This window comes from Nycticebus coucang, chromosome 2, assembly GCF_027406575.1.
Source record: "Nycticebus coucang isolate mNycCou1 chromosome 2, mNycCou1.pri, whole genome shotgun sequence".
Taxonomy (NCBI): domain Eukaryota; kingdom Metazoa; phylum Chordata; class Mammalia; order Primates; family Lorisidae; genus Nycticebus; species Nycticebus coucang.
In genome coordinates, this window is record NC_069781.1 from 62172120 (window position 1) to 62198093 (window position 25974).

The window sequence follows — 25974 nt, forward strand, 5'->3', positions numbered from 1 at the left end:
TGAACTGGGATGAAGTCTAGACATAGCTGCTCCTTTATTTTAGTATTTTAAAATATACTTTTTCTTAGTCTTTTAACTCAGAAGAGTTACCTTTAATTCCTCAACAGAATTTATAACTGCTACCTTATGTACAGTAGAACCTCCGTAAGTTGACCACCCAAGGAACAATAACAAACTGGTCAACATACAGAGGTGGTCAACATAAGGAACTAGGTCTACTGTACTGATATATACATGTGGTCATGTCCAGTCTATGAAAATTAGGTCAAGTTAAGGAGGTGGTCAATGTAGAGAGATTGTCAATCAATACGGGGGCTCTACTGTACATGTGTAGCCATGTTATGTTTTCAAAGCACTTTCAGGATTCCTTCTTATTAGAGTCCCATACGGGAAAAATTCTGAAGATGAGGAATTTGAAAACTGTTCTATTGTAACAGAATCTGAATTCTTCTGAGTCTTGGTTCAGGGCATTCTGCTATAGAACCCAAATGACTTCTCTCTTCTGTGGAGATGTAATGATTCCATTCTGTTTGCCTGCACACTGGGAACACCTCATAGGGAAAGAAGTAGGAGCCATCTGACCTGCCCATTTTGTATCTTGCCCAGCTCCACAGTGGACTCCTAGATGTGTGTCCGCCACTATTGTCTGCTCTCTGTCTAGATCTTCCTTGAAAATCTGCCATAGCTGCAGTTGCTCTTCCCTGTTGATAAACGTATCCCCAATTCCTACATGTCCACCTTCTTCACCACAGTTCCACATTTTCAAATATCCACCAATTTTTGGTGCGTGGTGACACTATCAACAAATTCATATCAATGTAACTGAAACTATTAGGTAAGCAGGGTCATGGCTGGCACCTGTAGTCCCAGCTGCTCAGCAGGCTGAGTCGGGAGGATCACTTGAGCCCAGGAGTTTGAGGTTGCTGTGAGCTAGGCTGATCCCATGGCACTGTAGCCTGGGCAACAAAGTGAGAGCCTGTCTAAAAAAAATAAGTAATATAACTAAAACCAAATTATTTACATTTTTCTCCTTTTGCCAAGTATCTGTTTCTCATAATTTTCCACATTAACCTTTAATTTAATATTCATTAGAGGCTCCAAAGGTTGGATTCTATGGTGTGTCCCCTAGCAATTCCAAAGTTCCATAAAACACTATTTTCCTCTAAGTGATGTAAAAAAGGAAGAATATAAGATATGGACTGTGCTTGTGTTTTAGAAGTTTCGCTGTGTTTGAAGGCTGAGAAACTGGCTTAGGGCTGCCGGAATAGGGGAGCTGGTCTGGAAGGAGATGGAAAGTGACTGAGCAAGTGACCTCATCTGAGTTTTTGTCTTGAAGGAACTCAATCTAATTGAGGATAAGAACTTGGGAGAAGGTAAAAGACATGTTTTGAAAACTTAAATCTTAGTTTTTCCTGGTTTCTAACATTCTCTCTTTGTCTGACAAGTGCCATGCTGCGTCTCACATGAGCTTGTTGCCATCTTTTCTATCTGCCACTGCCCACCTCACTCTCAAAGTCACCCTGTCTTTTACGCTCTCTCTTCCCCCCAGAAGTTGGAGGGGAAGGAGAAGAATGGAAAAGGGATGAGAATATGTATTTGTACTTTCCTAGCGTACTAGAGTCCTTTCTCTGTTGTATCAGTGCAGGACAGTATAGTGCTTGTGAGGCCTGTAGTATATCCTTACAGACCCTGAGAGAATCTTTGTTATGCTTTGAACATCCTCTCTTTTGGAGCCTCTTGTTGCTATAGGTGAAAGCAAGTTTTACTCCTGGTAAGCTAAAATTTTCTGACTTACGCTAACTAGTTTGTTATCAACATTTAAAATGCATAAAAAAAACCCTGTAGATGTAAAATGTTACATTCCATAGCACATAAATCAAGAAATTCATGATTAACTTTAATTTGTAAGATTTTAAACTGGATGTGTATTCATTTAGCAAGCATTTTCATGAGCTTCTATGTGCTAAGTGCTTTGGATATAATACTATCCCTGTTATCATGCCAGCTGATGGTTACCATGTGATGTAATGTTTGTATTATTGGAGTACATAGAGGTATATAGTATACATTTTAGTGTCAGATATGGGCCTAAATACCCTCTTTACTTTCTTCTTATTTATTTATTTATTTATTTATTTTTGAGACAGAGTTTCACTTTGTCACTCTAGGTAGAGTGCTCACAGCAACCTCAAACTCCTGGGCTCAAGCAAGCCTCTGTTCTCAGCTTCCCAAGTAGCTGAGACTTCAGGGGCCCGCCAAAATGCCTGGCTAGTTTTATGCCTGGCTAGTTTTAGAGATGGAGTCTCGCTCTTGCTCAGGCTAGTCTTGAACTCCTTAGCTCAAGCAATCCACCTATCTCGGCCTCCCAAAGTGCTAGGATTAGAGGCATGAGCCACCACACCCACTTCCCTTTACCTTCCATTTGCTGTTTAACCCTGAATAAGATTTCTAACCTTTCTAAGTCTAAGATTGGTGATACCTACCTTCTGGTGGTCATTGGAAAAATTATTTAAGATACTGCTTAGAAAATGCCCAGTAGAATACTTGGTAGAAAGCAAATATTCAATAAATGTTAGCTTGTTGTTATTGTAACATTAATAAGGAAGGGAACCTCTAAGTATGTCTTGCTCTATCAGGGAAGACGTCCCCAAAAGTAGGTAGCATTTGAGGTAACACTGAAAAGATGGAAATAGGAACACAGGAACGCAGTGTCTTATCTGGGCTAACATAACAGCACCCACCAAAGCATATAATTGTGAGATGTGATAGCATGTTTCAGAGTTTTGTGAATCAGTATTACTGGAGCATAAGAAGATACACAGGAGAAAAACACAGAATAAGTAGCCAGAAACTAGGTCAGGAAGGTCATGAAAGACCTTGTTACTTAGAAGGTGTTTTGAGTTTATGTTCTTTGCCAGTCGTCGCAAGTAGAGGAGTTTCCTATGGCTAGTTTAGATGATCCACTGAGGTATGTGAAGAAAATGTTCAATTTCTGCGTATGTTTTCCTTATCTTGTTATAACTTTGTCTTGTAATATTCATAGTGTACCCGTAATATAAGGCATTATATCTTGGTACAGCAGAACATGCTTGTCGTTTGAATGTGATAGCCAATATACAAATGTGGCTATCATGACTATTTTTATGAGTGGTGTTTGTTTTGATCAGTAACCAATCATCTGTTGCCTGGCCTCGCCAGTTATTAAAAAAATGTTGATGGCACTTCTATAAACAAGTGTACTGGCATGCCACTGTGTACTCAACATTTTGTAACTGATGTTGAGTCTGCTGACCATTCTTCTGGGAAATGGGGAGCCCCTGGAGACCTATGGGCAAGAGAATGAAATGATTAAAATTATGGGTTAGAATTCACTGAGTCAGTGTTAAGAAAAATCATAGCAAAAGATTACACTTCTTGATTCATTTGGGTATAGCATAGTCAAGTCATAGTCATAGTCAAGGCATGAATGTCACCCATTTTGATGGCAGATTTGAAGAAAAAGGAGAACATGATTGGTTTAACTTAAAGATCAGTGAGTAGAAAAGATTGAATTTGGGAGGAAAAAGAACATGGCATAAAACTGTGTAGTGATATGGTTACTAGAAAACAAAAACAGGCAAAAAATTAAAGACTCTTCTTTCAAAATATTCTGAGAAAAAAGGAAAAGTAGATATGTTTAGGAAAACACAGGAGTAATATTTAAACAATCTTAATAACGTGAATGGCACAAGAACCGAACAACTAGAGCAGCTGCCCAGACGTGGCCTGTGTGTCCTGTCAGGACATCAGCCTGGGGAGAAAATAAATAAGTTTGTTTAATTTGAAGATCTTAAAGAGATGTTAGATATCATTATCATCTACTGTGTGCTCCCCTCCCCATTTAAAAACCATTTTTCTTTGTCCTCTTGAGTTGTAAATTCTGTACTCAGAGGGGGAATTAGAAAACAATCTCCCATCATCGTTGATATGTAACACTCATTTGCAACAAATGGGAACTTGATTCTAATTTTGTCAGTGCAATGAAATAGCATAGAAAACACCTTCCGTTTAGATATCAGGCAAAGAATTTAGTAGATACTCGTATGCTCATTGGCGAATATTCAATGTTGTCATTTTTCTTAACTCTCCAAATGATATCAGAACATTCTCTCATTCACCCTTGTTCAGTCTCCTGAAAGTTACCTTTATTTCATTTTCCGTGAGATGACCCATGTTTCCTGTTACAGACAGTTGGCACACTCTCGGCTTCTGCCAGTCTGACTACACACCTTTCAGAGCAGACTTCCTGCCTCTAAACCAAAATGAAATGAGTGATAAAGGAAAAGAATGTGCTTTGGTAAAGTGAAAATGGAAAAGGAGAGGCCAGCAGAGTAGTATGAAGGAAAAAAAAGAAATGAATGGGTTCTGGGGAATTGGTCAATTCCTCCAAAATATTCAATTTAGAAGAAGGAGGAGGGTGGGTCTGGAAATTTAGATATAAAAGCAGGAAATCAAAAATGAGCAGAAGAAGGGAAAAATTTTTAGGTGGGGTCATGCGGGATCTAAAGTACAAAAGGGAGATAACATTAAATAACTAGAACATCATGGATGAAAACAGAACAAGGAGGAGGAAGAAGGGGCATTTGTTCAGCAAAGGAGGAGGATGTGAAGACTGGGAATAAGCAGTAATGGAGCAAATGGCCTTTCCTTTGGATCCTCACCACAGATTGATTGTGTGTGCTCTTTCTCTCCTATTTCCATTGTGAAAGAGGGAGGATGTGGCTGAAAGATACTTGATTCTTAGGTATTCTACAGCTAAAGCCCTTTTTGTGTGTTTGCCATTTGCCAGTAGGTGGTCTTTTTTCTTATGCTAGGTGGGGGTTTTATCCCTTACCTTAGTCTCTTGACTCTTTATATTAATCGTTTTGTCAACAAAACATATATGATTTGGTCTTGGTTTCTACCTTACGCTAGTTTGTACTTATAGGCAAAAATCTTATTCAAACCTAAGAGAAGGTAGAGAAGGTGTAGATAGATGTAGATGCTTTTATCTCGATATAAAAGGCGGGGGCTGAGATCTCAGGAGGTTACTCCTTAGCTGTTCTTAGATGGATCACTATATTAATTCTTAGAAAAAAGCCAAATTTAACTGACATTAGCATGTCTTGTTCCAACTGGCCTAAATAGCTTTTTTCTTTGGCTGGTGAATAAAGATGGTTTTGAGTTATAAAGAAATAAAGAATGTGAGTGAAGAAATCCTGAGTTAGCTGAGAGACAGCAGGAAGATTTCTGAGAGAGTGGGAGAGGAAAAAGCAATCCATAGACTTGCCGGTGGACACTCATTAAATGTTAATAGGAACCGCATGTGATGAAAGGCAGGCAGCTCTGAATTTATCTTGTAACTGTATGTCTATAACTGGTGATATGCGAATGAAATCAAGGAAGGGCATTAAAGAAATTATTTGTTAGGAAGCAGAAGCAAGATTCTGTTTACTTTTGTACCTTGAAGTGAACACTACCAGCATTGGGGAGCTGCAGGCACAGGAAAAGGGAGCAGACTTCCACGTCAGTGGCAGGTGGAAGATGTTGTTAGAAAAGAAATAACTCTTATATTTGAATAAATTCCCAAGAAGGTTGAGAGCCCCTGACATAGCAGGTATGTAAAACCACATAGCTGACATCAAGGCCTGTTGCACTTTTGTAACCTCCTTGAATCACTGGAGCGAGCAGTCCCTTGTGAGGGACATGACACTGGTTGTGTCTTGACAGGGAGTTGCACCTGTGATAGCTGAAACCTCTTTGCAAACTGCCCCCCCCCCCATAGAGTCCTGTGTCATTGGAATGCAGGCACTGGATTGAAACATTTATTCATAGCAGATTAAGAATCTAAGTATCTGTGAGGCCTCACTTAGGAGGCTCTTAGAAGATTAATAAAATATTTACAAAATAACCTATGTGATTGCTTCATTTTTGAGATATTTGGCTCTAATCGCATCATAAATCCTCATTCAAGTGGCTTCTCTGTTCTATGAAGGAAGTTCCGTACTTGTAGTTCTGGAGAAGCAGAAACAGATTCTTTTTTTTTTTTTTTTTTGTAGAGACAGAGTCTCACTGTACCACCCTCAGGTAGAGTGCCCTGGCGTCACACGGCTCACAGCAACCTCTAACTCTTGGGCTTACGCGATTCTCTTGCCTCAGCCTCCCGAGCAGCTGGGACTATAGGCGCCCGCCACAATACCCGGCTACAGTTTGGCCGGGACTGGGTTTGAACCCGCCACCCTCGGCATATGGGGCCGGCGCCCTACTCACTGAGCCACAGGCGCCGTCCCAGAAACAGATTCTTGCCATACTTTTATCGAAAACATGGAAGTGCCTAGTTTCTCTGCATGGGCATGTTCTCATTCTCACACACACACACCCTGAACAGTTCCACAGAGGGATAAAATGATCATTTCTTTTTAGAAGATTTGCTGATTCAAATGAGAGTATTCACATATACAATATTCATAAAATTCATCTTATTATTGGTGATAAAGGATCTTATTTCTGTTTCACCTGTATCCAAGAGAACATTACACTGATCAAGGTATAATTTCCCAATAATTAAAAAAGAATATTAATAGAATTTAAAAAATTTTTTTAAAACTTTTATTCTTAAGATCTATTATATATGTTATATATGTTACTTCTTCTTTTTTTTTTTTTTTTTTTTTTTTGCAGTTTTTGGCTGGGGCCGGGTTTGAACCTGCTACCTCTGGATATGGGGCCAGCACCCTATTCCTTTGAGCCACAGGCCCCACCCTATATGTTACCTCTTATATACTACTTTACATGCTATCTTGGTAGTACACATTATATTAATCAGATTTCTAGATGTAGGATTGAGATTCAAGTTAATCTGTGGTTTTGTGCTAAGGCCACAATATTTATATGAGCAGCCATTTACTGAGTGCACACCATGTGCCTAGAATTCTGTGAGGCCGTTCATTAGTAGTATTATGTCATTTAATTTACTCCTGATAATAACTCCTAAAAGTCAGGGATTTCTGTTGTTTCATAGGTGTGTAATTGAAGCTCAGAGTAGTCACACAGCTAGTAAGTAAAAGGTGTGGTGTTGAAGCATGGGTCTGTGACGTCCTGCACCCCACACTGCAGAGCTTATAAAGGGTGGACATGAAGTTCCTATGCAATATTTTGTTTTGCCATTCCATTCTGCTCCCTCATATTTCCATGAAGGAAGAATTTCAGGATTGTTAGAACCAGAGCTCATCCTTTTTTCCTGATGGTGAATGCATAGTAATAAACTGCTCTCTCCCTGAATTTTACTTCAGTTGTGTACTGTCGATCATGTTATATTGCTGCCTTTTTAACAATGACTTCTATATACATTGCAGTGGGCTTTTTGATACATGTTATCAACTTCAATAAAATGTTAGATGATTTAAAATTTGCCAGGAATCTGTATTAACATGTTCTTTAGGAAAAAAGAAATTTATCTGACAAGTCTGCTCACTTCTGTATTCTGTGTGTGTGTGTTTGTGTGTTTACAAAATGGAAATATTTTTACCACATTTCCATTCATTTTGTCTCTCAAACCCTTTAAGAAAGGTATAATATGGCTGGCCACTATGGCCATCAAAAGTCTGTGCAATTTGTGGTTTATATATATGAAAAATATATACCAAAATATATGCATTTACCATGATTATTTTCCTTTTATTTGTTGATAAGGTGTGTACACCCCAACTTTCTACTTGACTGACTTGTGATTAATTGGGATGTCTTTGTTCTCTCAAATGTAACATACAGCACAGGCTGATTTTTGTATGTCAGTACAGCTGCTGTTTGCATGCTGTTTTCTTTGTTGCTATGTGTGTGGGAGCCTCGAGCCCAGGTCCTGAGTCCCCATTCTCCTGCCGTGCATCGCCTGTGTTACTGTGGAGAATTGTAATGTTCTTAGATCAGGGACTTTTACAAGTAGGTGTGTTCTTCTTAGTTGGCTTGGAGCGATCAAAGACCACCATGTTTCATTTTGCCCAGAGCCTTCAAATCCCACTCCTTACCCTCAATAAAATCCTTTGCAGAGCGCTTTACCCTAAATACACAGAAAACAAATGTAACACCTGTGACCTAAGAGCATTACTTACAAAGGCCTGGAAACTCCCTGAATGTTGTTTATAAAGTATATCCTCAGTCAGAATTCATTGGTGTTGCTGTGTCTCTTGTTTCATGTTGAGTGTGAGATTCTTTTAAAGAGAGTGGGAAGAAGGGCATGTTATAGAAGAACATGATCACACATGTTAGGACACATGCTAAGTCATGACCTTTAATTCTGACTGATATCCTAAGGGAAAGAGGAAATACATGCACATGGGTGTATTTTGCCTTCCATTTAATTCTCAATTTTTTAAAAATTTAATAAGGATTTCTTTCTTGATTACTAGTGCTATTCACAAGATGGTAGGATTTTTGCACTCGCCTCACCCATATAAAAATGGGAGGAACATGGTGCTATTACTAAAACCGAGAAACTAAAAAGAAGGGTAATGCATATATTTGATCATTGCTCTCCCCTCACTCTGGGCTTGAGCTGAATGCAGCCCAACCTTCATATGTGTACTGAGTGATGGAATAATTAGTTGATTCTCTGAGTGCCCGGCACACCGTGAGTGCTCAGTAAATGTAGTTGTTAACTTTTTATTGGAGCCAAATTTGTATTGCACCTCCCTCTGTATACATATTTATGATAGTCCATTAGTTAGGTCCTGAAGGTCAGTATCTTCCTTGCCATAGAGCTTTAGGAAATATTGACTTTTAATGTACTTTTACATGGAGTTGGTAGACCGGGTATTTTCATTTGTTTTGTTTATATGAGACGGGGTCTCACTCTATCACCCAGGCTAGAGTGTACAATCATAACTCACTGCAGCCTCAAACTCCTGGGCTCAAGGGATCCTCCTGTGTCAGCTTCCCAGGTAGCTGGAACTATAGGCACATGCCACCATGTCCAACGAAATTTTTTGTATCCTTTGTAGGAACAGGGTCTTACTATGTTGCCCAGTCTAATCTCAGACTCTGGCCTCAAAGTGATCTTCCTACTTGACCTCCCAAAGTGAGCTACTACACCCAGCCACGTTTTTAAACAAAATGCTACATTGATTTCCTCTTCCTACATCATGTCATGATTCTAGCAGATTGCTATTAATATGAATAAATAGGATATGACAGATTCGTAGGCCAATAATTGACAACTCGGTCTCAGACAACAATGAAGATTTTCTACTTTATTTAAATACAAAATCAAAACCAAGAGATTTGTAAACACCCAATGTTGATTTTTGTTAGAAGCGAGTGATGAGAGGGACCACAAAATGCTTTTCCAGCCTCTAACTAGACCAGAGGCCTCTTTGGGGGAACATTTAGTTGCATCTTCTAATAAATAACGTTTGATATATTAAATACTCAATTTGAATGCTCCCTAAAGGAAATGAAGCTAGCATAGTTCCATGGCTTCTATGATCCTTTATCTTGTGTCTCTTTTATTGGACAGTTTATAGTGGTAGGGTTTTTTTCCCCTTAGGTACAGACTAAGTTTTCAGCCTAACTTGATAATGTAAAGGGCACTAATAAATCACACTTTCCTCTGCTCAAGACAGAAATCCCCCTCTCTGTCTCTCACCTAACTACCCATTCCTGGGTTGAGTAACAGACCTGAGCTTAGAGCCATCTAGAACCACCATTACAGAGTCTGGTTTTGTGGTGGATGGCAGGGAGGGTACAGATGCGAAACAATGGTGAATCTGAAACCGTGATAGGTAGGTATGTAAAAAAGCATTAACATAGCAGGCCTGAAACTGCTATCTTTAGAAAGGCCTGCTTATAAGGAAAGCCCTTGGTTGGCATCTAGGAATTTGGATTTGGGGAGTGTTCCTACTATTTCCTAACTGATACAGAATAGCTCATTGTTCCTAAACTGTGCAAATAACAATGCTTTATGCTGAGTGTCCTCTTTCCTTCTGGGAATCTAGAATTTTGGTCTATGCTAAGCGAAGAGTACCTGTAACTACATATGATCCCTTTCAACAAAAATCATGAGTACTGAATGGCCAATGAGCATCCTGGTAGACAATCCCTCACACATGTAGTCACCATTCAAATACACTATTCAGTACTGGGGAAATTAAGTACATCCCATGAGACTCTTCTAAGAGAATATTCTTGGAAGTGTGTGCCTGGTTTCCTCTGGACTTTGACCTATACACGTGTTTCCCCTTTGCTGATTTTACTTTGTATCTTTTCACTGTAATAATTCTTAACTGTGAAAAAGACTATATGCTGAGTACTGTGAGTCTCACTGATTCTAGGAATAGCCTTGGAGACTCCCAACATAGTATTTAAAACCTAACTTCCATGTGAAGACAAAAGTCAGAAATTCTGAAAGTGTGCCTGAAGACTTTCCTTACTGAGACCCTCATTCCATATAGTTTTCTTCCTAAGCACTATTTCATTTTGGTATTGAGTTAGTAAATATATAGAATACAGCAGTAGGTACTACTCGTGCATTTAGTTATCAGCGTGAATTCATTTCTTATCCTGTACTCCCTTTGGAACTGAGGAGTAAAGGAGAGAGACTTAACACTGTGTTCTTCCCCTCGCTCTCCACGTGCATGCACACATTTTCCCTGCTACCTTCTATTCTAATTATCAGAAACCAGCACTAACTGAAATTCTCTTCATTGATGGAGTATAATGGCAATTGGCTCTCATTTGGAAATTCCTTATGAGTTATCAGAATAATAAAAACATGAAATTAGTTAATTTCTTATTGTTTTTACATTGGATGTTTATCTAGACTGAACATGTATCTAGAATATGCCCTTCCTATAACAACAGAATTTGCTAGAGTTTTAATATCTATTTCCATTTGAAAGGATTCTTTACTTCCTTATTGAGAAAAGAGAGAGAAGCAGAAGTGTGCTGGGAAATAATCATCCAAGAGAGCATTTGGGGAGAAAAGACAAGACAGAAACTGGGTTTTTAGGGCTGCTGCCGGCCATCATTTACCTGCCTGCTGCTTTTGGCCCAGTGGCACTCTTGTCTCCAAGAGTTCACCCCACATACACTTTGCCTTTTGGGTCTGGTAGGGTAGCATTCATGCCTTACTTGTGAGAAAAATTGAACACAGAATAAATAGAACATGTGAATTTATAGACAATGTTTATTTTAGACTCCATTGAAAACAGACACCACAAAAGAAAACAGGTTAGATCACAAAAAAAATTTGTCTTCTTCCTTGATAAATAATTAACATAAACAGTGAAAAGTGAAATGTTCACATTCCTTTCATTAATGAAATTTTTGCCTTAGTTTTATATTAGATTTCATATTAAAATAACTTAAGTCCTTGCTAAATAGTTTTTACTTAGTAGTACCTTTTCTTCCTCAAATAAATCTGATGAGTAAAGAAAAAAAAAGAGTCCTCCTGGTAATTGAGAAAAATAGTTGAGTTTCCTAAATGGTGGCTTGAGCTCTTTTACTGTACCATGGTTCACTGAGAGAAACAATTCGCTAATTGTAACTGAGTCAAGACTTCTTTCTCCTGGAAGTCTAGGAGAAAGGAACAGCCCTGGACCAGGTCAGGTGATCTGGGCCCCTGTCCCAACTCAGCTACTCACACTTCAGCCTCATGATCTTGGGAAAGATAATCACTTGAAAGTAAAGAGATGACACTAGGTGATCTCAAAGCTGCCTCTCAACTCCTACCTTGATAATATTTATGAATTCAGTTAGCATTGATTCATCTTGGCAATGGGATGTAGAGAACAGTAACCCTGTGGTAAGGAGACATACTCGACAGAGAAGCGTCAGCAATTCACTGAAGGGGCAGGCGATACTTTCTGTGTGGGGGAGGAGGAAGGACAAGGGTAGAAACATTTCTTGGAAAGATCGTTTCAGTTGGGCCTTAAAGGATGAAACTTACTTTGCCAGAAAGACCAGGGGTGTTCAGAAACAGGTAAGATTTTGCAATATTCAGAATCATTTATGGATAGCTCTTTGTAGCTGGAGCTTCATTGGTCTTGGCAGGAGGGAGTGTTGGAAAGGTAGATTAGGTCTATATTGAGGGGATTTCAAATGCCTGGTAGGGGATTTATGATTTATTTTCTGTACCATAAGGGATCACTAAAAGTTTTCTAGGAAGAGGAGAGAAATATTCCCAACCTTGGTTTTTAGAAATTTGATGAGAGTATGAAAGTGAGTAGGGAAATCTTGCTATTTGTTTTCTTAATGGCTGTTTTGGTCTGTTAACTTGTACCCAGGTACCTTTTGGCATTTATATTGGTCCTTCCAGGATTGTCTCCCTTTCTGAAATCAGCACTGATTTCACAAACTCAGTAAAACACTGATTGTGCTTACTTTCCTTGAGGTGATGCCAAGCTTTTACCTCCCTCAATTATGTCCCCTAAACATGCATTGTTTTTCCCAGGCAAACAGAGTGGGTGTACCACTAGCAAAGATAAAAAGGCAAGGAAATCTAAGCTTAAAAAGAAAGTTAATCAGTTCCCTCAGTTGCGTATCTATCTATAAATAGCCCAGATAGTTAAATAAAGTAGGAAAGATTATTAACCCCTGAGTGTTTGTCTTAATGATGCCTGACTTAACTAGGATCTCATTCCCTTTAACCTAAAAGATTAAAAGAAAAGAGGATGGACCCCTCATTTCTGCCTGCAGCACCTGCTCAGTTGAAGCTGCATTGCCTTAACACAGGACAGAAACTGAGATCAGTCCTTGGGGATCAGAGCCCTAGGGGTTGTGCTTAGACTCCATCAGGCCCCTGGGCTAGGCCTGTTAGCTCTGGCTTTCATGTTTTCCTCTTGCTGCAGCCTGTTCAGCAAGTGTACCAAGAGGTACCTATGTGTGTGCATGTGTGCTTCACCAAACAGCTTCATCATCAGTGTATGAGCCCCTCCTTACAAACCTGTGGCTGTCATAAAGTTATTTGATGCAAGCATTCTACACGCCCAACTAATTTGAGAGTTGAAAGCCGTCCTTCAGATTGGTGTGGCCCTGTTACTTGTGCTTAGCAGTTGTCAGCCACCGTGGCATCATTTAAATGAAGACATTTTTAATATTTTACATTTGAAAACGTTTTAAAATACTCAGTAAAAGTCAGTCATCTCAGGAAGTCCAGAGATTTCTCCCTGTTTTCATGCAAACATTTATTTACCTGATAATCTGCAGAATCCTAGATTTCAGATTAAAAACATATTTCTAGATTATCTGCAGTTGACCCAATCTGTCTTATTATTATTATTTAAAGATGCTCTTATTGTGCTAATTTTCCCTGTAAATTCTATCAGAGCAGATGTAGTCACTGTAATGCAGCAATGGACTAACCTAATTTCATTGATGTAAACATTGTTAAACAATTTCAAATGCAACTTTGGAAACAGTGTTTCTGAACCTGTTTAATAATGTTTAAAAATGCATCAATGAAATTGGCTTAGCCTGTGGCCTTTATTACATTATCTGTTCTCAATTACATAGATTCTGTGTTTTATGTCTGGACTAGTTATAAGTCAATGAAAAAAATGATCCCAACTGAAGAGTGTTCCTTATTCTTGACAAATTTAATTTGATTTGAAATTGGTAAACCTTGGAAAATGCTTCCAAAATGCCATATCAGCTATTAAAATAATAGGAAATGTAATGATGAGGTAGCACTGGCGTTACTATTTCAATTGTCAACCCCCTTTTAAAATTTTATCCTTAGTGCTTTTTTATCCCCAGTGCTTTTCACCTCCCACTCATCCTCAGTCCACTGTTGTGACTCCACACTACTAAATTCCAAGCTATCATCCCTGAAATGTAACATAAACATTAAATATGTTTTTACTAATTGTGATCTGCTAAAATTCAAGCTCTATGCTGAAGCTTTTTTTAATTTCAGAAGTAGTATTTAAGTGATGACATGCAGTAATTTGTTCATTCTTCTGTCAGTATAATTTACAAGGCAATAGCAGATAAACATAGCAATACAAGATTCATTTACGGTGACACAATGGCAGATACACAGAGCAGAACCCTGCCTATGAGATAAAGTGGACTGAGTGACTTATGCAGTAATTAGGGGATAATTGTCATTAACCTCACAAACAGTAGTTTACCCATATTGTTTAAAAGGCTCCAGGATGCATAATGACAAGGTAATCTGTCAAAGCGCTAGGGGGAAATATTAATAAGATTTGTGCAAGCCTGGATAGAAAATATGCAGAAAGCGGCCACATTAAGCTAATTGGTGGATGAATATACACTTGTAAAAGTGCTTCTAATGGCACGTTTGCTGCTCTCCAAATGACTACCGTTAATGTGGAGAAGTGGGCTGCTTAGAAAGTCAGGACTGCTGGGACAAGAGGGTATTAAGGCATGCAGACGCGGTTATTACCGTGTGCTCTATAATGCATGCTTTTTCCTTTTATCTTTTTCATTTTGAATTTCTGAGATTTTTTTGTTACAGTAACATATTGATTATTTACTCTGATTATTCTGTATTTGATATATATTTGTTTTGTCAGTCACCAACCACTAAACACCTCTCTTATGTGGCCAAATATATAATCTGTACATTCATAGAGATTATATACAGAAACACAAACTGTTAATGCACATGTAGATTTATAATTATACAAATTATAATTACATTATATGTGTGTATGTGTTATGTGTGGGTGCCTTTTATAGGAACACATTTAATCTGAGCAATCAAAGGAAAGTAGATCCATCAACAGCCTTGTGTATGTGTTACAAGTAATAATGTGTTGTTCCCTGATGAATGCTAAAGCAGGAAATTAATCTTTGTGTTCTACTGCTATTCTTATACCTAGAGAAGAACAAAGTTAAATCTCCCAATACATCTTTCCATTCAGTCACACACTCAGTCCTCCGTGTGTTTTATGGCATACTCAATCCTCACTGTTTTATGGAATACTGAGTAGTGAGTATTCCATTCCTTTCTCCCCCTACTCCCTCACATCCTAATGAATATGTTAAAGTTCCTTAGGGTTGTTCAATCAGCATCAGTTGTAAAGTAATTCAAAGTATAATATGTGTAATATAATCCATTCAAGATTTGGAAGCTTCTAGACTAGTATTGAGAATCTTGATTGCACAGATAAAACTTCAAATAAAGAATAGAGGTTGTGGCCTTGAATTTTTGCAGGATGTAGCCCTTAACCTGATGTGTGAAATCATTTTCATGAAAAAAATTTTTTTTGCACTCATTTTTGCTGCTTACTAGACATTATGGAAAAGCATATCAGGAAATTCTAGGGTCTCTGACATTTATGTTTAGAAATATAAAGTCCCAACACAGCCCCACAGATACATAGACACTGCAAATTCAGCGGTTAGAACTTTGGTTACAGAAGGAGAGATAAGCAGGAAAATGTAGACCTCAAAACAAAAATGTCAGAAAGGGCTCCGATGAACTTTGTTTATTGCAAATCAAGCAGATTTATAGCTGTCCTAGGACTCAGGCTTTATCTTTATGTCTGAATGGTCAAGAAAATAAGGCCATTTTCAGGGACTTGTCTTTTTCTGTCCTCCTGTTTCCAGTGTTTCCTATGAGGATTTCAAGCTCCTCCTCTGCTGTCCTGAACTATAAGATGATTTACCCTCCAGACTCACAGCGAGTGATCATCTCCAAGTGAAATAGATGTGACTGTTTAAATTGAAGCAAGGGTCTTGTATACAAATACTGCTGTTACTTGGAACTGTGAAACAGATTACAGATATTTATTTATACAGCTTTATTGATATATTAGATTTATTTTGAAAGGGTTGAATCTTCAACTTGCAGAATTTTTATAAACCATACTGATACGATTTGGGGGTTTCCAGGGCCCCTGAGGGACTTCTGGTGCAGTTTCCCTAGTTTTCAAACAAAGTTTTCTCTTTAACTGATTGATCATTGAATTGATCAAGAGATAAAATTAATCAAAAAGAATTAGTACATCTAATCACAATCATTGATAAGTAACCTCAGAACCATCAAGGGAAGCATCCAGAATATAGGATAATATAGAAACTCTCAGACAAGGCATATTTTCAGTTATAAACACATACATTCTAAAAGTAAGGTGGTTATACATGTTGGTTAAAAGTAAAAGGATTTTAACATTTTCATTAAAATTATTGTGTGTCCAGATTCCAGACATAGATAGTAAAATAATGGAAATTTAAAGCTGGTTTTAATAAAACTTAGAAACTTTAATATGACTCTTATTTACATGAAGCTGGTCATAGACTGAACCAATACTAGAATTTAGGTGTCCTTCACTCACGTTCTTGACTTTATTTTCCTCTAAGGTTGAATATGTGTAAGTTATATTAAGCGGAATCAAACTTTGAGACTTTTAAGATAGAAATTCTGTTTTAGCCTGCAGGTCTAGTGTTAGATATTTTGTGCTTAAGAACTCACAGGTAGGGCGGCGCCTGTGGCTCAAGGAGTAGGGCGCAGGTCCCATATGCCGCAGGTGTCAGGTTCAAACCCAGCCCCAGCCAAAAACCAAAAAAAAAAAAAAAAAAAAAGAACTCACAGGTAAATTTTATATTAAGGTTGACATGCTATGAATAGCAAATGGATTTAGGATTTTCTATTTTGAAAGGTAAATGATTCCTAAAATACTTTTATTAAATATTAAAATGTATTATTTAAAATTTTCTCTGATATGAGAAATTTTCCAGTGGAGCTAGGTAATTTAAAAAATACTTTTGAATCTTTGAAATGCATTTCTAGGTATTATAGGAAGTAATTTACTCCTCCAAATTTTTTTTATATGGCAAATCAAGGTACCTGCTTTATTTATTTGCAAACAAATGTCCATAGAGGAAAAGCATATGGCTGGTTTTGAGGTAGACAAACTGAAAAAGAAGAAATCCTGACAGGCCTTTCATAGAGCTTAGATGGAACTTCTATGATTAAATATGTTGTAACCCCAGAGTGATCTGTTATCTCACTATTTTTAAAATAAAAATGCTGTAAAGGCCATTACTGAGAGGAAAAAGGGTAGTGCTCCATGAGTTATGCATTCTTATCTGGTCTATAATCAAGAACATTCTATAACAGTGCTTTTTAAAAAAAATCAAATATCAAACAGTATGTTTTAACAATCACAAGAACCATTGCCCTGGCATTTTGATAATATTTTGGTTAGAGAGTTGATCATTTTGGGAGAATATATGTTCAACATACCAGTAAATCTTTTTCTTTTAAAAATGAATTTTTCACATTGAAAAATATTTTAAAATATGGATCCAAAAAAGAAATTATGAAAATCTGTGTTTTGGAAAATACGTATATCAAAGCCAATACCTAAAAATCACATAAAATCACCATGTTGTTTCTTCCTTCTGCTACCAACTATAATCAAGGGTCATAGCAGTCCCCAGGTTACAAATGAGATAAGTTCTGTAGGTTTGTTCTTAAGTGGATTTTGTGTGTAAGTTGGAACAGCTACATTTACCTATTCCCTGTAATAGCCTCCATTTGCAAGCTGTACATAAGTTGGAAGTTTGTAACTCTGGGACTGCCTTACAGTAGGAATGAGCCAAGAATGGAAGCTTCTGTGCTCACATGCCTATTTGTGTACATGCACATGTGTATGATAAGTAATTCTTTTAAAATGTCAGTCTTTATGCACAAACAGTATTGTAGAGAGAAGACTTAAATATTCCCATGTCAGCTAACAAGGATTAATAATGTTTGCATCTTGAAGGGAATTTCTTTAGTGGAAAGCTTTCTGAAAGCTTTCCAACTTCCTAACTAATGGTGGATATTCCTGTAACATTCATTTCTCCTTGTGGGTGGGGGACAGAGGAGGAATAGGAAAGATATTTCAAATCAAGTTCTGTATAATCTGGACATGCTATATTTAGCCTCATCTTTTGTAATGACAGCGAGCTGGTGTATACCTCTCGGTAATGTTTGCATACTCAACTTCTTGACAAAGACAGTCTTGGGTGGATGAGGAAAGCATTTGTTTTCCAAAAGGGATGTTCACATGGTTAAATGTTAGCAAGCAAAGTCTAGCTTTGGTGTTTATTTGTAAGTCTTTCCTCCTGTCAGTGTCACATGCTGATAATTTTTTCTCACGGAGCATCCCTGTCCCGGAGAGGAGAGGAGAGAGCAGGGATGTGATTGGTCAGCGTTGTATTTTGAAGGTAAAGTGATGCTCTTGAGAAGTTTTACAGAATACAAATTTCCAAATCACGGAAATTGAGTAGAGTTTTCATTACCCAAAACAAATGTTGATTTTTAAGAACAGGTCTAATTTGAACCATTTGGTGCAGTCATGGCATGAATAAGCATGTTTCATTCTGCCTACAGATTTTACAGTTGTTTCAGCTGGCCTCCTAGAAACATTAGTCTAAAATACTGGAAAAGTACAGACACATAAAAGAGCTTTGTATGAATAGAGAATGGTATGATTTTGTTTACTTGCACAACCAGACTGCTCTGATGTAGGTTGTGTACACTAGTGGTACATCTCTCTCAGTCAGTGCCCAGCAAGAAATATGTGTTTAAATGTAAATTTACTAAAACAAACATGCCAAGTTCTTTTTCCCACATAAATTCAAGTGTTTCTCAGAAATTATCATAACATTGTTTGAAAAATTTCCCTAAGTACTTCCCAGAATCTATTGTTTTCGATACGAATGTTTTTGTGTGACCATTTTTATTCAGCTCCCCTTCTTGCCTCTCACACACAAACGTGCAAGCACACAGACACACAAACATGAACACATAGGAACGCCAACTCATGTAAATTAGAGAAACACAAGCCCACAAAAAGGGAGAAAAATTGACTCTGAAGCAGAGGGAGCTCTCAGACCAGTTAAACTTTTTGGCTAAGAATTAAAAAAGCTGACTTGACTTTAGAATGACACTTTACGATTGACATGTCTACTTGCTGCATGTGGACCCCTCTTAGTTTTAAAACAGATAACCAGCAAGAGCCTGGCAGAGAAGAAGACTGAAAGTTTTATGTGTTGAATAAGTTTTTTTCTTTAAAACTGAATGTTCAAAGGTTTCTCTTCCATTAGAATACCTCTCTCAAACTCTTACTGCTTTCAGCACTCAGTGCCAGCTCTCTCCAACCCACAGGTGGTATCCACCAGCTCTCTTCGCTGACCCCCATCTATTAAGTTGATGGAATTCCCCTGTTGAAATCATCTGATGATGATCTCTAAACCCATCACTTGCTCCTAAGGTAACCCAGAAATTAGATGGTGTATTTCCTAATTTCTGAGTCACATCCTGATACATGTCCTAACCAAGAGGCCAGCACAAAGGCAGATAGAGGCAAGTGAACACTGATTATCAACTTCTTACAAGTACCTGTGAAGGTGCAAAGCTTATGCCTGGTACACTGGAATTAGCTCTGTGGAGAAGATTACATACTCTGTTAGTAAAAATATATGGGCTTGTACCCTTATATATGTAAAGCTGTTTCTACATTATTTTTATATATATATATATATATATATATATATATCCCCGTATGTAAGGCATTACAAAAATCATCTTTATAGGTACAAAATAAATAGAATTCTCATGCTTATACGTCATGTCACAATGGGTGGTCTTGCATACTCTACTACTAATAAGAGGGAAAAAAGAATGTGGCCTATAAATAGTGGAGAATTGTGAATATTCACGTATGAATACAAGAATTCAAATAATTTGCATGATTTAATTTTTTAAATCAATGTTGTACAAAAAATATCCAATTTTAAGAGTATAGTCTGTATAGTCATAAACCTCAGCTCAGTCATGATGTGGAGTATTTCCATCCCCCCAAAATGTTCCCAAATGTTCTTTTGCAGTCCGTTCCTTTCCACCACACTTAGTCCCTGGCAACCACTAATCAGCTTCTGTTCCTTATAATCCTACCTTTTCCAGAATTGTATGCAGTTAGAACTGGGTGGAGTGTGTATTTCGGGGTCTGACTTCTTTTGTTTTGAGCAAAATGCTCTTGAGAGCTGTCCGTGTTGTGATGTATATGAATGGTTTATTCCTTCTTATTGTCCCATAGTATTCCGTTATATATATAGAGAGAGAGAAATCATGGGATATATATTATATAGAAATCATGGTATATATATATATATATACCATATATATGGTATCATGGTGTATATATATATATATATTTCTTTACCCTGAAGCCTTAAACATCTAGAAAACTTGGTAAAATGTATAAGTTTTGCCTAGTATTGTTTCATCAGTTTTTAACTCAGCAAGTACTCTTAAATTTTACCAGATAGGACATTTAAGCGAGGTTGGCTTGAAATTTGGTAATTTCTCTACAGCCCATTCCTTTTGCCTTGATATTTGAATTAACTCAAAAGGAGAAAGAATAAAAAATTCCAATGGGAGATTGGTTATGAAAATAAATTGCCAATGTGGTTATGATGAAATAAATGAAGAAAGCACGCTGTGCAGTTCTAGGCATGAAATCAAAAACACATCCCATAAACTTCTGATTTTGTTTTAGGTCACAAACAGTTCCTGTAGCTCAATGTCATTTAATTAAAAGATCTAAAATGTGTATCAAAGAAAAAATATTTTTAGTTCTTAACTAATCATTTTAGAATTTTCCTTTAAATTATGCCTTAAATAGTTTGTCTGAAAATAAGTTCAGATAATGGAATAGAAAATTGTTCTCTGTCTTTTAGAGTTAATCTCTTTACTTCTTAATAATTTGAATAATCCTAGAGCAAATAGACCCTATATTTGTTTTGTGTTCATTATTCCTCCCTCATTTCCATACTTGGACAGGAGGAAAGCGATTGTTTTTCCTCTGTGCTGTGACATGGATTATGGCATACTATAAGCACAGGTGGCTCCTTGTGGACTGAGCCTGAGGTCACCTGACATGATTCTGAAGCATCATCTTTTGGGTTCTCTTTCATCTCTTTGCATCCTGTTCTTCTCTACTATCTGCCTCCCCCAGTAAGAAAAACAAATCAACCTTATTTTACTTTGATTAAAAGTTACAAATCATGTAAAGTGCTTTGTCATGGACAGAGGGCTCAAATAGAACCATTTAAACCATGACCCTTGATCTTACAATGCCAATGACTTTTAAAAATCACTCTGCAGAGCCATATAGGAAATGGGTACCAGGTTTCTATGAATAATAATGACCAATTCCAGCAAAATAGTAAGAGCAAGTCTTTTCACTTAAAATGCATAGATATAAAAATTTTCAGTGTTTTATATTTTTTCAGAACCTAGCAAAAGTGGTTTATAAGTCTGGATTATTTAGTTTTACTCATCTCTTAATTAGTAGTGTAGCCAAATATTTTCATAGTGTAATCAATACTTATAATAAAACCTTATATGTAACTTATCAGGGTAAATCTTACATCCTCATTTTGTGAATAACATTACCCAGTCCAAAGGGTTAAAGGTCCCTGAACTCTGGTCACAGATGGGCAAGCGTAAAGGTGGGTATTGACTCAACCAACTACTAAATTGCATGGGAGGGTCAAGAATCTACTTATATACTCTGATGTTAACATATTAGTCATGCCTAAGACTGGTGTCCCAGTATTGGTTGCTTTGGCAGTCAGTATCTTTATGCTGGCCTAATAGACTGAATTTTGTTTTATTCGTGTTTAATTCATGGTAATACCTAATTTTTTATGATTCTTATTCATTTTAGTAACGTTTGACCATTTGTGCTCTCTGTAGGGAGGAACTAATTTTTCCTCCTAGTCAGTCTTGAACCAATACTTAAACTAAATACAATAAAAGTAAACTACATTTAAAAATTATGATGCTTTTAGTTGTTGCAACAGTGTCTAATTTTCCTAAAAATGGTCTTTTTTTTTTTTTTTTGAGACAGAGTCTCACTATGTTGCCCTCAGTAGAATGCTATGGCATCACAGCTCACAACAACCATCACACTCATGGGCTTAAGTGATTCTCTTGCCTCAGCCTCCCAAGTAGCTAGGACCATAGGCGCCCGCCACAACGCCTGGCTATTTTTTTGTTGTAGTTGTCATTGTTGTTTGGCAGACTCTGGGCTGGGTTCGAACCCGCCAGCTCTGGTGCATGTGGCTGGCGCCCTAGCCACAGCTACACATGCTGAGCCTTCCTAAAAATGTTCAAATACTTATTCTCAATTAAGAGAGACTTCTCAAAAAAAATAAAAATAAAATAAAATAAAAGCCCTCTGACTGACACTGGTTATTTCAAATAGCATAGAAGTCTTAAACCGCTATTTGAGAATCACTGCACCAAACCATGCATATTTCTGTCTCAAAGATCTTCAGAAAAAACCTGGTCTTCCCTTTTTCCTATTGATGGTTTCTAACTCCCTTCAACCAGTTTATCCAAGAATACAGTAAAACTGATAGGCAATCTAGTATTCAGCTTGCAGACTCATTAGGTTGTATAAGATCAACTTTGTTTGTTGCTTTAGTTTCTTCATTTATGAACATGATGAATTAGATAATCTTGCTTTTTTTGGAAAGAACTTCTGCAGTACTTCATAGTACCTGGATTTAGAGGGTGCCCTGTCAGGAGGATTCCAGTTTAGTGTGTTTGTAGATACCTGTCTTGTTGTGAAGACCATGTGTTTGCAAAGATGCTACGTTGTACTTCTGTGGGCCTTTATTAAATTGATTCTTCTTCTACCACTACAAATGAAGCTTCTTTTTTATGTTTCAGGCACTAGCAATGTTCTAAATCACGTTTACCTTGACCTCTTCCACCAAAAGTAAGTGGTTTAAGGTAACATTCTCCATTTTAGCAGAGACAGATACTCAGAACAAGAAGATGGTCTGAAAGGCGGTGGTTTTAGTAGCATGAATTGTGGTGGGCAAGGAGGAAAGAGAAACCACATAGGACTCCTCTATGTACTGTTGGGAGAGGAAAATCAGAGAGAGAGTGATGGAAATGAGATTGCCTTAGGTGGGTTTGATCAGTTGCTGTGGTTTCTGAGATGCATTTTAATACCAGAGGCTGCCAGCTGTGTAAGTACATTATTGATACGCAAATTTAGGTGCAGATTACCTGGGAAGATATGACTATAGAGTATTCAGATTGGGCTTCAACCTGAAAAACAACCAATAATGAAAGGCTCCATAAAAGAACACTCAAGCTCGCCCTCCCTCCCCTCCTCTCTCCTTCTCTGTCCCTTTCTCTCTCTCTCCTCTCTCGCCCTCTTTCCTTCTCTCTCTCTTCCCTCCTCCCCACCTCACTTTCCTCTCTCTCTTTTCTCCCCCCTCTCTCTCCTTTTCTCTCTTCCCTGGTGCCGCTCTGCAGCATCCCTCCCTTGCCAATAAAAACCTTTCATACAAAAAAAAAAGAACACTCAAGAGAGTAGATTTGACCTTTTTTTTTTTTTTTTGTAGAGACAGAGTCTCACTTTATGGCCCTCAGTAGAGTGCCGTGTCTTCACACAGCTCACAGCAACCTCCAACTCCTGGGCTTAAGCGATTCTCTTGCCTCAGCCTCCCGAGTAGCTGGGACTACAGGCACCCGCCATAACGCCTGGCTATTTTTGGTTGCAGTTTGGTCAGGGCCAGGTTTGAACCCGCCACCCTCAGTATATGGGGCCGGAGCCTTATCGACTGAGCCACAGGCGCCGCTCCAAGAGAGTAGATTTGATGGAAAAAGAAAGAAGCAGGCTGGACAAGGTGGCTCAAACCTGTAATCCCAGCGCTTTGGGAGGCTGAGGCAGGAGGATCACGTGAGGCCAGAAGTTCAAGAACAGCTTGAGCAACATACAGAGACTATGTCTCTACCAAAAAATAACTTTAAAAAAAATTAGCCAGGTGTGGTGGCAGTTTCTTGGGAGGCTGAGGCAAGAGGATCAAGACCGTGTCTCTTTTAAAAAGAAAGGAAGCAGAGTGAAAAGTAGCCTTACCCAATAAAGTTGTGTTTAATGGAAACAGACAAATAAAGGAAAGAAGGGAGTGAAGGGGCAGTGCCTGTGGCTCAGTGATTAGGGCACCAGCCCCGTATGCCAAGGGTGGTGGGTTCGGACCCAGCCCCGGCCAAACTGCAACAGAAAAATAGCTGGGCGTTGTGGCGGGCCCCTGTAGTCCCAGCTGCTCGGGAGGCTGAGGCAAGAGAATCGCGTAAACCCAAGAGTTAGAGGTTGCTGTGAGCCGTGTGACACTGCGGCACTCTACCTGAGGACGGTACAGTGAGACTCTGTCTCTACAAAAAAAAAAAAAAAAAAGAAGGGAGTGAGGGACGGAGGAAGGAAGGAAGGAAGGTGTCTTGATCCTTACTGTTGCAGACTCAGTGTATTCACCTGGAAAATGACATCATGAATGACAGTCACTGAGTACTGTGGTGAGAGAGTCAGGATTTCTGGCTTTAACTCCTGGACCCCAACCTAGTACCTTGGTAGCCTTAACACACCATCTTACCTTTCTTCTCCTCTGACTTCTCATCTGCTTTCTGAGCTCTGAAAGCCCTGGATGCTATGTCGTTAGGGTGCAAATGACATAATCTGTTTCAAATCATGATTTATTTCTGTTTATAATTAAAACATCAGCATTCTCTCTAATTCCCCCTATTCTAAAAAAAGGATATAAGGGAAACTAATTGCTATTAGTGACTGTTTTTAAAAATGGTGATGCTCCATGTACCTATATCCTTACGTAACTGTTCTGAGTTTTATGACAGTGAGAGTATTTGATCTGAAGCCCAGTTTTGTCTATGTGATGAGGAAAGGACGTCTGTATATGACGTCATGGCAGTGGATACCCATGTGTCCATGTATGTGTCCATACATATTCTTTATATAAAATGATAAAGTGCTGGGAGTAAGCCTCATAAAGAACAGCACATAACGGAGATTTTTTTTTTTTTTAATTCACATAAGTGACAAATACCCATTTAATCAAATCAGCTGTGATGATTCAGACCATATGATTTTTTTTTGGTAGGGAATTTTATATACCAAGGCTATTTTTCCTTTGCAAAAGTAGTACAGTCCCATGTATCCTTCATTGTGTTTTTATAGTGTGATATCTTACGTGATCACAGTACAACTGCTGAAACCAAGAATTAAGATTGATAGAATGCTGTTAACTAATCTAGAGATTTTATTCAAATTGTGCCCTCCCATTGGTGTCTTTTTTTCTTGTACGTGTTCTCCTGGATTGCACAGTTACATCTTCTCAGTCCCAACTAATCTGTAACTGTGCTTTATTTAAAAAAAATTTTTTCCTGGCCTTTACACTTTGTAGAGTACTCTGCACTATTTTGTAAAATACCATTTCATGTGGTTTGCCTGATGTTCTCTCATGATCGAGTTCAGGTTGTAAATTTTTTTACAAGAATGCCACAAAAGTAATGGTGTGCCCTTCTTGGTGTGTCCTATTAAGAGGTGTGATGTTAAGAGGATTCCACCAGTGGTGGTAACTCCAGTCACTCTTCAAGGTGGGGGTCCATGAGATTTTCCCTCTATACAGTTATAGTTTTCCCCTTTTTTAATTAGTGAGTATCTTGCCATTTTGTTTTTTAAGGTTTTATGCTTTCTTGAATTGGTGGTCAACATTGAAGCAAGTGTCATTCACAGAGGGCTGCAAAATACCCCATCTTGGTGGGAAGAAGTGGTGCCCTAGAAAATGATGGAGTCATTATTTAAGTATTTGAATAGATTGCTCTCAATCCATGCCGAAATGGACTGCCTGACATTACAGTGCAGGATTTTTAAGTCCTACCTCCAGGCAAATCTCATAGTTACTAGCAAAAATGAAAGTGTGAAATGCTTTTTAATGTATATTTAACAACACATAGTCTGGTGATTACTGATGTGTATTCTCCGTGGACTCCCTCTGCTATCAGAGAAGGATGCAAAGAGACAACTTTTTACACATTTATTCTATCTAAATCCATCACATGTTTACTTTTTAAATATCTATGACTGTCATTTATAACAAGATCATAAAAAGTCAAATACATTA

The 25974-nt window shown here is 38.0% G+C and overlaps 1 protein-coding gene across 8 annotated transcripts in view; it reads left to right on the plus strand.

The window, feature by feature from the left end:
* Nucleotides 1-25974, plus strand: part of BNC2 (basonuclin 2) — a 485316-nt gene that overhangs the window by 437021 nt on the left and 22321 nt on the right. The gene's annotated exons all lie outside the window — the stretch shown is intronic.